The sequence below is a fragment of the Macrobrachium nipponense genome, chromosome 4 (genome assembly GCF_015104395.2).
Source record: "Macrobrachium nipponense isolate FS-2020 chromosome 4, ASM1510439v2, whole genome shotgun sequence".
Classification (NCBI taxonomy): Eukaryota; Metazoa; Arthropoda; class Malacostraca; order Decapoda; family Palaemonidae; genus Macrobrachium; species Macrobrachium nipponense.
This window is the reverse complement of record NC_061100.1, coordinates 19,811,548-19,823,684: the sequence shown is the minus strand read 5'-3', so window position 1 is coordinate 19,823,684 and position 12,137 is coordinate 19,811,548. Positions and strand designations below refer to the sequence as shown.

The following is a 12,137-nucleotide window of genomic DNA, read 5'->3' as shown; positions in this document are numbered from 1 at the left end:
TTATATATATATAATATATATAATATATATATATATATATATACACAACACCACCCCCTGTGCTCATGAGCCTATGTAGAGAATCTTCCATACTTTGTACATAAAATATGAAATAATCATATATCCTCTTTAAATAGGAAAAAAAACAATATCTTGTGGCCAAAAAGAGAATCTAAAAAATATATATAAGAATTACCTTCCTCCCTATGGCCTAAAAAAAAAAAAAAAAAAAAAAAAAAAACCTACATGCTAATCTAATTAAAAACTTCCTCTTACATCTTCCTCCCTTCCACCCGTGGCCGCGGGTAACGAGGGGGGAAAAAACTTAACAGGAATAGGAGAGAAAAAAAAAAATAATCTGTGGGTGTAAAAAACCCTAACCACAGTTACCGTAATGTGGCCTCTCTCTCTCTCTCTCTCTCTCTCTCTCTCTCTCTCTCTCTCTCTCTCTCTCTCTCTCTAACACACACTTTCCTGAAGGATTTTAAGTTAACATTGTAAAATTTCATGTGAACAACCGTTGTAAAATAATGATCTGAATTTCAGTTTGAATTGAACTTTCTCGCTCTCTAATTTTTTTTGCCCTATCAGTGTTTATACATACATACTGCCTAATCAAAAGCTTTGTTGCAAGGTATATATATATATATATATGTTGTATATATTTATATATATATAGATTTGTGTATGTATATATATTTATAATATTTATTTATTATTATTAAAAATAAATATATAATATATAAATAGATATAATATATATATAATATATTATATGGATATATATATATATGTATATATTTTATATATATATATATATATTCTCAAGGAAGCAAGGGAGACGTCTTCTGGTAATTTAAAAAGGCTTTATTAAGCGACGTTTCGGGGTCCAGCCCCATCATCACGGCTGTAAAAAGGATTAATACACATAAATATAATAAAAAGACTCATCCTAATAACTAACATACATTTAAAAATTCATAGAAAACCTACTACAATGCTAAGAAAATTACCATATCAAGTGAAAGGGAGAAGACGAGTGACCAGAAGAAGAAGGAAAGGTTCCAAGTAAACATAGTTATGCCAGGTAAAGAGGGTAGCGGTAGTTTGATTGTTTAATTTTGGAACTATTGTTTTTATGAAAAGCGATTCGAAAACAGCAAGCTCTTGAGGAGAAGAAGCCCGTGTAATGACTTTAAAGTGTTTGTATTCTATATTGAATTTGCATTTTTTTGAATGTTCACGAATGTTCGAGAATTCTGGTGAAGACAACCGGACACCTGTTCTATAACTCACCCCCCCCTGTGGCAATCAATGCGGACTTTAAGAAGCCTACGTTGAGGCCCCGACATAATTTCCCAAACTACATTTGGGACACGAAAATAAATAGACCGCATTGGAAGTCAGAAGAGGGCTCACAGCTTTTCTTTATATCTAAATAAAGAAAACCCAATAGTTAATGGGTTTCTTTAAGATTAGTTGGCTTTTTATGGCCGGACAATATTCACGTATTAAACGTTTAAACTTTGGTATAAAACGTTGTATCACTGATAAACGGGACACTAGCAAAGAAAGGCATTCTAGGAGCAGTTGGTCTGTTATTTTTCTCTATTAATTATTATTTAAAACTTGGTTAGGTATTTGAAGAAAAACCTTAGCTGGATAGCAGTTATCGGTGAAGTACTGTTGTAAAAAGAGTAATCTCATGTGCAAAATTCAGACAGCCAATGTGGAAAGCTTTCGATCACAGCTTTATACTATAGCCCATAAAAACTTATAATAATTTAGTTACAAACTGGACACCCTTTCTTTAACAAAAAGGACCTAGAAATCTGAAAAATCTTGGAAAACAGGAAAACCTTATCATTATTAGACCGGACAAAGGTAGAGGTGTTGTTTTATCAATAAGACTGATTATATACAGAAAGTTGAAAACATCCTAAATGACACTACGAAATTTCAGTGTTTGGGTAGTCCTGACTTTTGCCACTATCTTCCGTTGTGAGGATAGAATCAATCGGTTTTTGAAATCTCTCTTGGATCAGGAAATTATTAACAATAATACGTATCAAAACTGAGCAGCACTGGTGGTTCTTATGGTGTAATGTATGGCCTTCCTAAGGTACACAAGGAGGGTGTTCCTTTAAGACCGATTCTAACATCTTATGACGCCCCCAATTACAAGTTGGCTAAATACTTAGTGCCGCTATTAACAGAGTTCTCTCAATAAAATAATATATCATTAAAAACGCTGAACAATTTAAAGAAAGAATATTGTCTCAAGATTCGGATCTTTTTATGTTAGCCTTGATGTAGAGTCTTTGTTCACCAATATCCCTGGAAGAAACAATTCAAATTATTTTAAACAAGATTTTCACTAATAATGATGTTCTGTTTCATGGTTTTAATTATGACAATTTTAAGAAGCTTTTAACTTTGGCAGTGCAGGACACCGCCTTTATTTCAATGGGAAGTCTTATGTACAAAGTGAGGTATGGCTATGGGCAGTCCTTTAGGCCCAGTCTTTGCGAATATTTTTATGTGTGAACTGGAGGAGCGGTTGCTGGACAATTGCCCTCTAGCTAATCATCCTCTCTTTTACTGCCGTTACGTTGATGATACGTTTATTCTTTTCGAGACAGAGACAGAGCTGATTCCTTCTTACAATTTGCCAATTCAGCCCACCCTAATATCAAGTTTACAATTGATTATGAAAATGATAATAAGCTCTCTTTTTTAGATATAGAAGTGTCACGTAATACGGATGGTTTTAACACCTCAATTTTTAGAAAAAGGACTTTTACTGGATAGGGACAAATTTTTACAGCTTTTGTAGTTTTAACTTTAAAGTAAACGCTTTATATACACTCTTCCACAGGGCATATTCTCTCTCCTCTGGCTGGTCTGAATTTCACAATGAGATTACTCTTTTACAACAGTACTTCACCGATAACTGCTATCCAGCTAAGGTTTTCTTCAAATACCTAAACAAGTTTTTAAATAATAAATTAATAGAGAAAAATAACAGACCAACTGCTCCTAGAATGCCTTTCTTTGCTAGTGTCCCGTTTATCAGTGATACAACGTTTTATACCAAAGTTAAACGTTTAATACGTGAATATTGTCCGGCCATAAAAAGCCAACTAATCTTAAGAAAACCCATTAACTATTGGGTCTTTATTTAGATATAAAGAAAAGCTGAGCCCTCTTCTGACTTCCAATGCGGTCTATTTATTTTCGTGTCCCAAATGTAGTTTGGGAAATTATGTCGGGGGGCCTCCACGTAGGCTCTTAAAGTCCGCATTGATTGCCACAGGGGGGTGAGTTATAGAACAGGTGTCCGGTTGTCTTCACCAGAATTCTCGAACATTCGTGAACATTCAAAAAAATGCAAATTCAATATAGAATACAAACACTTTAAAGTCATTACAAGGGCTTCTTCTCCTCAAGAGCTTGCTGTTTTCGAATCGCTTTTCATAAAAAACAATAGTTCCAAAATTAAACAATCAAACTACCGCTACCCCTCTTTACCTGGCATAACTATGTTTACTTGGAACCTTTCCTTCTTCTTCTGGTCACTCGTCTTCTCCCTTTCACTTGAGTTGGTAATTTTCTTAGCATTGTAGTAGGTTTTCTATGAATTTGAAATGTATGTGAGTTATTAGGATGAGTCTTTTTTACAATATTTATGTATATTAATCCTTTTTACAGCCGTGATGATGGGCGGGCTGGACCCCGAAACGTCGCTTAATAAAGCCTTTTTTAAATTACCAGAAGACGTCTCCCTTGCTTCCTTGAGAATATATCTCGAACGATTGCTGTTTTCCTGTGATATATATATATATAATTATATATATATATATATATATATATATATATATATATATATATAATATATTATGAATTAATAAAAGAAACGTCTTTTCGTAATTCACCTGGTCGTACTTTTAGTATACTCAGAAGCACTTGCTTCTGAGTAAACTAAAAAGTACGACCAAGAGAATTAAGAAAAAATGATATATATATAATATATATATATATATATATATATATATATATATATATATATATATTATATATATATATATATATATATATATATTCACCACCTAATAATGCCTTGTAACAAAGCTTTTGATTGGGCGGTATTTATAAACGCTGATAGAGCAAAAAATGAGAGCGAGAAATTTCAATTCAAACTGAAATTCAGATCATTATTTTACATAAATTTAATGCAATGTCTTTACCAAGGGAAACCACCTCCTTCCCCTTAATCTCACTCGTATACAAGAACTTCAGTAATAAACCCCTGTGATATAACTCCATAGTCAATGGAATGAAAACATAAATTAACACAAAACCCTATTTCACAGAAACTACTGCTCGGTATTCTCTCTGTCTCATACACTTACAAACAGCTTAATTATCAATAATTCTGAAGTGAATATGTATTGTATTCCCAAAAACCCTTCCTTTCTGTGAACCACATATGGCCACAAACGGTAAGCGACCCAAAATATTCACCAGTGTTGGGTAAATTTAAGAAGGGAGAGGAGGAACTCCACCGGGTCGGTTGGAGACTTCCACGAAGTCTTAAAACTGAACCACCCTTTCCCAAAACACACCTGTACCTCACGTTCGCCTCGGAAATACTTTTACAAATTACACTCGAACACATAACTACAAGGAATTTGGCTTCAAAGACATCGTTTCGTTCTAGGCTTATGTCTCCTAGCTATCAGCCTACAACCATTTACACCCATAAATCCACCTTATAAATCTCGTCATACGTACGAAGAGATCTCTCGATTCTCTATGATATTAAAAAACCAATTCTCCAATACAATAAAACTCATTTTTTGCCAGTATAGGGACACTTACAGGTAAAAAGAAGCCGGGTGTACTCCGGACCATGAACTAACGACGTGACTTAGTACATAACTAAACTAATGTGACATGGTGATGATCATGATGTCATCATTTTAAGTTCTTCTCTACGTAACTCTTAAGATGCTTTTCCCAAACGCCCATCGGGTCTTCTTGCAAAAGAGGAACGTCCTCTGCCAAGTTGAGACGAGAGAGAGAGAGAGAAGAGAGAGAGAGAGAGAGAGAGAGAGAGAGTAAAAAAAAGAAATAAGTTAAATGATTCGACCGTAATGTCAGTAAGAGATCCCTTGTTGCTATGTTCCTGGTATAAGTTAGTGCGTTCTTGCGTGCGTCGCGGGGAAAAATGAATCACCGTGAAGGTGACTCCTCCACCACCGGCTCGGCCGAAGCTGCCAAACGCACGATAATCCAGTCATCATTGCATTCCTAACCATATTGAAACGCATTGCATTAATAATCGCTTCGCTTCTCTAAGAGTATATAAGGTCAGCGCCTACACCAAGCTATTCCGTGTGGTACGTCCAGAGCCAAATTCTGAGCCCCAAACCCTCGAAATGAAGATCATTAAGGTCAAAGTATTTGTGGCAACAATTGACTTGCTAGACTGCCTGGCGCCACTCTCACGCCCTCCTAATAACGAAATACAGGATATTAGTCCGTTTGCCGTTCTACTTTAACGACTCGTACTCCGTGTTCCGCTGTCACTAAGGGCCAAGTTGATACCGTGGCTTTCCCAGATGTTACAAGTTGGCTGCTCACCCCCACCCCCCCCCCCCTTCCCAGAACCCCTAATCAATCACCCCCTCCCCCCATCCCAACCTGGGCCAATAATAGCTCTGCTCTAACTCGTACTTCGTTTTTTTTATTCTTTTTTTCAACTTCGCCGTCTTCGATTGCTAAACGTTAAACTGGATAGTGTATAATAATTACCAAATCAATACTCAATTCTACTACTACTACTACTGTCATTGCTGCCGTTACAAATACTAGTACTATTTATACATCTGATATAAAAAAAAAAATATCGTAACCAGTTTATTATTACTGACACTGACGTAATACCTCGAATCCAGTATTGGCCGGTTAGGCTAGTCACTTCGGTGGTCTCGCTACTATTTCTAATCTATTTCCTTATCTCATTTTATGGGTGATTTTTTTCCAAATCTAACACCTTTTACTTCAAACTCTTACATGTCATTTCAATTACATTTTTTCTATACATTCATTTCACTCCATTACGATCCATTTTTTTATATTTAAGTTTATTAATTACTATTATAATATATAGTGATTTCTCCACGAAAATATCTTGGCGTTGTGTAAATTACAGCTGAATAACAACACTAATGCTTATATTTCTTATATTTAATAATAATACGCACAGCTGCTATACTTTGTCTTTCATAATAGACTTTCATATACAATCACAATAATCAACAGGATAACGACAGTGTGTGTACACACACACACACACAACACGTAGTATTCAAGAATAAACGTGAGTATGAGAAAGGTTATGGAGGTAAATGATTCGTGAAGGTTTTTTTGAGTCAGTATAACGGACGTGGGCAAAAGAAAAAAAAAAAATGGAGAGGTCATTCACAGAATGGTAGGTGAAGCATGAAAGGTATGGCAGGATGTGAGCAAAAGACTGGGACGAGAAGCGACCGAAGTGGGGACATTACGAAGGGGCTGTTGAGCCACTTCTCCCTCATGGAAGTGAAGTGTGGATACTGGAAGCAAATTAAATAAAATAAGATATGGTTGAAGCTATTGAGGTCAATGTTTGTTAGCACATGGGGTGTACAAAGATTTGACTGAGTTACAAATGTGGAGATACTGTACAAAGAAGTAGTAAAAAAAAAAAAAAAAAAAAAAAAAAAAAAAAAAAAAAAAAAAAAAAAAAAAAAAAAAAGCTAGCTTAGGTCAAGCTATGGACTTTTTTTTGTTTTTTTTTTTTAAATAGATGGTGTGACAGGTACTATATAAGATACATATGAAAAGCACAGTATGTGTGTGTGTGTGTGTGTGTGTGTGTGTGTGTGTGTGTGTGTGTGTGTGTGTGTGTGTGTGTGTAGGGGAATTAATGTACAAAAGGGTGACCTTTATGCATACAATCGGTGCTGGAAGTGACTGTTCAGTAAGTTTTCTACACAGAACATTCATCCACAATTCATTGGACAAAATCCCTACCATGGTTAGCTAGCTAACTGCCCTCACTCTTCTTCACCCATCTTACCTATGCAAAAAAAAAAAAAATCTGAGGGTGGCAGTATCCACTACAATGTGGTTTCTCTGAAGCTATTCCCTAGTAGGGTATACTGCTCGATGCTGGAAAAAAATCTACATGTGCAGTACTGAAAAATAAAATATAACAGCAATCTGCACCTCAAATACACAACAGACTTCACAACAGACAACAGAATCCCCTCAATGACCCCTCATTACCCTTGGAACGAAAATGGAGAATAGTTCCAGGGAATGGAGGTTAAAATAAAAAAAAAGACTGAGCAGTTTCAACCCTTGTGCTTAATCTCAGCACACAACGTACAGGAATGACAAGGAACACAATACTTAATAGTAATCGTTTCAGCCAAAAAAAAAAGTATAGGCAGAAAATATGAAAACCATTGGAACCCAAGTTAATTACAGGCTATAATTATGACTTACAGTTGTGAAAAATGGTTTTTATCAAAGGGCAATACTTCCAAAACAATGAGGTGCTCTGCAAAGGACTTTCAAAGTATATACAACTATATAATCTTATCTACTGTATAATGTCAAACGCTCTGGAACCTTCAGTATTCACTAACTAAAAAAAACCAGAAAGGACGGGAGGTGGAGTGGCAAAAAAAAAAAAAAAAAAAAAAAAAAAAAAAAAAAAAAAAAAAAAAAAGGAAGTGGGAAAGGAGGTAGCAAAAAACTAAAGAGTGGTGCATCTAGGGGCCAAAAGGACACTGTAAACAACATATAGTAATGCCTACAGTGCATTACGTGAGGTGAATTGCTGTCACAACCCACCTACAGGGTGCTGCATTAAGATTATGAATATGAAATGAAGGACTCTGACATAACACAACAACTAACCGAAAAGGTACCAGCTAACGAGGCAGTCACTGATGAATAAACCAAATACAGTCAGTAATATTCAAAGTAAAAGGAGAAACACTAGAGTGAAAAGCATAGAATACTGTATTGAGGTATCTAGAACAATATGTACCTAATGGGGAAAGGTGCTGAGGAAAGGCTACAAAAAATTGTTAAGATATGATTACTGTCCGATAACACATTTACAATCAGGCAACTGAAATCAAGTGCATTGGTTTTATTTTCTATTCCTTCATATTTATCAGTCTATCACCTTTTCCTATATCTTGTGTCTATCTGGACTGATTACCCTTCTACAGCCGTCTTGAGTTTATTTTCTGCTGATTCTGTCTATAAGGGTCTTAACCTGGATATTTTGAGAATGAAAGACACTACAAGCGAAGCATAATGCAGAAACAAAGAAGTTACAATTAATATCTGAAAATCTTGAAAAAGAATGACAAGAATACTAAGACAAGCACTTGGATGTACATTACAACTGCAGAGAATACAAGAAAATTCATTTACTGATGTCACTACATAATAATACAAAACCTAATGCTCAAAAGAGCCTGAGACAAAAGCCTGCATCCAACAAAGCTCAGCTCATTTACAGTTTATTTTGGCATGAAAGTAGAATCAATGGAAGACTAAGATACGTGAAGAACACAAGACTGAAAATTAACACTAGCAAATAGAAACTGATTATAGTTTCAATCTTGCTGATTAGTAAATCTTTCTACTATTTATTGTTTGTTATAGTAATGAAAAGAGAGCTGCTAAACAGGCATACAAAAAAGATGTATCAGAGCTACTGTTGGCAGAACCAAAGTTATTAAAACTAAGGTTTTGGTGACCACATGGGAAACAAAGTAGAAGGCCAAAATGGAAAAGTGATCATGTGGATGCTGTGAGAAGGTACTAGGGTGAAAACAATACTAAGAATCACATGTAACACAGAGGATACCAAGGATAACAAAACATAAATGGGGTAGGGGATTCTTGATGTCTAAATGTACCACAAGAGCTAGGAGTGATGAGAGAAAGGAAATCTTCAATACAGTGAATGGTAAGACTTTCAGAAGGTAGAACTGTCTGCTGCTTTGGAAAAGTAATGGATTATGACGTTAAAGTATCTCATTACCTAACAGATCAAATACTAACAGTATAAAGCTAGTAACTTCTCTAAAAAGCAAATCATTACCAAACAAAAAATGGATAGATTTTTTGAAGAAGTATAACTAGTATATGAGGTAGTATCCAGAGGATGAAAAACAGGTAGAGATCCCAAAGACTGGGAATATGAAAAGGATGGAGAACCAGTTACTCAAAGTACTAAATATGCTAATAACAGGATGAAGACCTTAAGAGGGCCCAGATAACCATGGAAGAAGGGCATGGGTGAAGACTCAAACCAGGTGGGAATCCAAGAAATCCAAATGAAGGAAAACCTGACATCAAAACAGATCATGAGCTAGGATAATGTAGCTTCCCTGCAAAATATTTTGTTTCATCCCAATACCGCAAAAAATATTTTTTAACTTGTTCATCACAATCACATTAACAACATGGGCTTTTTGTGCGTCTAAAACGAATCCTAGACATGTAAACCCATTGGCAGAAGAAAAGGATGATCAGTTAGATGAAGCAGGTTACCACACATGCAGTCCCTTCCATCTCCAATAGTTACCCAAATCATTCCTGATGTCTAACCAAATCATTCCTGGTGTCTAACCAAATCATTCCTGGTGCCTGTCATCTGATCAAGAACTCCCAGAAATTCCTAAACTTTTGCATGTTTTACTTTCATTTCTTTCATTACATATTTTTTCATAATGCTAGTGATAACAAAGTGAACTGATGAGTTTTAAGCAAGCTACACATTAGTTGTACTACCAGCACTCAGCTGCTCAGTTGCTAAGATTTTTATTTTGCAGTGATTATACGTATTACAGATGACAGTGTACGTATTTGTGTATAAATAGAGGTGTCAGGTAGTTAGCATGGAGATTAGTAATTGATTTGTATATGATATTATTTAGCATGTCATGCCTAATATTTAATTGTGAAGTATGAAGAGTTGATTTCTTACTTGTTATCCTACTTGTAGGTGCACAGGGATGACAAGCTCTTGGCTCCTTGTTTCTCACTTCCTAGTTACAGTTCTGTTATTCCCCCCAGTTGCTCTTCATGTTCCCTGTACAAGTTGGCTCTATCTTGTCTTCTGAGGTATGTGTTCAAGTTGCAGGTGCAAGTCTTTGCTGAGTACTTCAAAGTTCTTCATCTCTTGTTTATTTGTTCAAGATTGACCCACCCAATAAACTTTTTCATGTACTCAAACTGCAATATCAACCAGTCACTATGCATTCAAGCTGTACATGTATTAATTCTTCCTCCTCCAAGTTCCAGGCTGATGAGTCTTCCTTGCTTGGACAAACTACCAGTTCTTTGCATGTCCTCTGTTGAATGTACTTCCTGCTTCTGGTGTGCCGATCTCTCTTCTGCTAGCCAGCTTTTCAAGCTTGTCTCAGCCTCTTGTCTCCAACACCAATCAACACAAATAATAAATGTACACTTGCACCTAGTCCTGCCTGCTACCTTCTAAGCTCAAGTGCCAGCTAACCAACACTTATGCCCCATCGGCTCCAGCAACAGCCATGCATTAATGTCAGTCCTCACTTGCTGCCAATCAAGATTCCCTTACCCAGTGAGTGCCACCATGAGCAGGCATCAACAGCAGCACCAGTGAGTGCACCCATCCGCTACCTTCAAGCTCCTTTAACTATGGAGCATTAGCACCAGTGAACACAAGCATCAACATCAGTGAGCTCAGCACAAGCATTAGCAAGTATCCCCAACGACAGCACCAGCCTTCTTCCATTACTTCACCTGCCATTACCCTTCATCACCTTGGATCAACAATCACCTACTTCTTTTTCTGTTCACAGCAACAATAAAACCAGCAAGTAGAACACACGAACAACAGCAGGTCTACTCTTCTTAAAATACAATGAATTTGGGAAATTGCCCTCTTTCTGACTTAGGTTGTTTTTCTTTCACATGCTATTACCTTAAATACTTCACTTGCCTTGCCCCTAGGGTAATGGAATTTCAATAATAACTTGACTCTGGACCAGCACTTGAATGAGAGACTATTTTCTTTTCCACACTGGTTAATGCTCCTGTTGCTTGGGCTCTCTAATCAACTTTCACATTCCCACCACATTAAAATACAGTATAATTTTAGCCCAATTCTTGAACCTCTGTTCCCCCTGGGAGCTATAAGTTTTTAGAAGCTTTTCAACCTGGAGCTCTCTTGTCCTTTTAACCTACTAAACATCAGCAACTTCCACATATTTCCCTTATAATCATGTTGCCACATAATCTGTCTGCATGTAGGCAGATTATGTGAACATAGTAGTAAGGATTTGTGATGAAACAAATATAATTCCTCATAGAACTATTTCTTTTTATCTTTTTAGTTCAAACCCACCTTTTTAACCAAACTGCCCTCCTCCTAACACCTCAACCGTTGCAGACTCTGACTCCATAATAAAGATTAGTTAAATATGAGACTTTCTGCTGGCAAAAACAGTAACCTATCTCAGACATCTAATCTTTCTTGTTTTGCAAGTGGATTGACATGGCTGGAATCTGCATATAAAACACAATAGACTATGTTAAAAGTCACAGATTTGTATGGAAAAATACTGTATATATATATATCTTTTCAATATCATACAGTATGCTTATTAGATGGGACATAATTGTTAACTAGCAGAAAATGACTCCTCAACCATTAATATATCTGGTTACAATGGTGATGAACAATACCTGTTAATGTCACCAAGCTGTGACAACATTCCTCTACCAAACTGTCCTTGCCCTCTTAAGAGGAGGATTACTTAACTTCTAAATTCTGGGACTCTTTTGTTTCCAACATTTTCCATCCCATAAACTTCATCTATTCAAAAGAATTTTCAGGCACCTTTTTAAGAGACAAACCTGCTGACATAGGCTTTCCAAGATGAGGACAACTTTAGTCTGGGCTTAACAGGTTCCCTATAATAATAATAATAATATAATAATAATATACTTCATTAAACGTGATGGCTACCTCTACTAGCCTGTTTAAGTAGTAAGAAAAAAGCCACTATCCAAAA

The 12,137-nt window shown here is 36.0% G+C and overlaps 1 protein-coding gene across 2 annotated transcripts in view; it reads right to left on the bottom strand.

Moving 5' to 3' along the window:
• LOC135210751 (phosphatidylinositol 3-kinase regulatory subunit alpha-like) overlaps positions 1-12,137 on the bottom strand; it is a 584,655-nt gene that overhangs the window by 465,144 nt on the left and 107,374 nt on the right. The window lies entirely within an intron of this gene.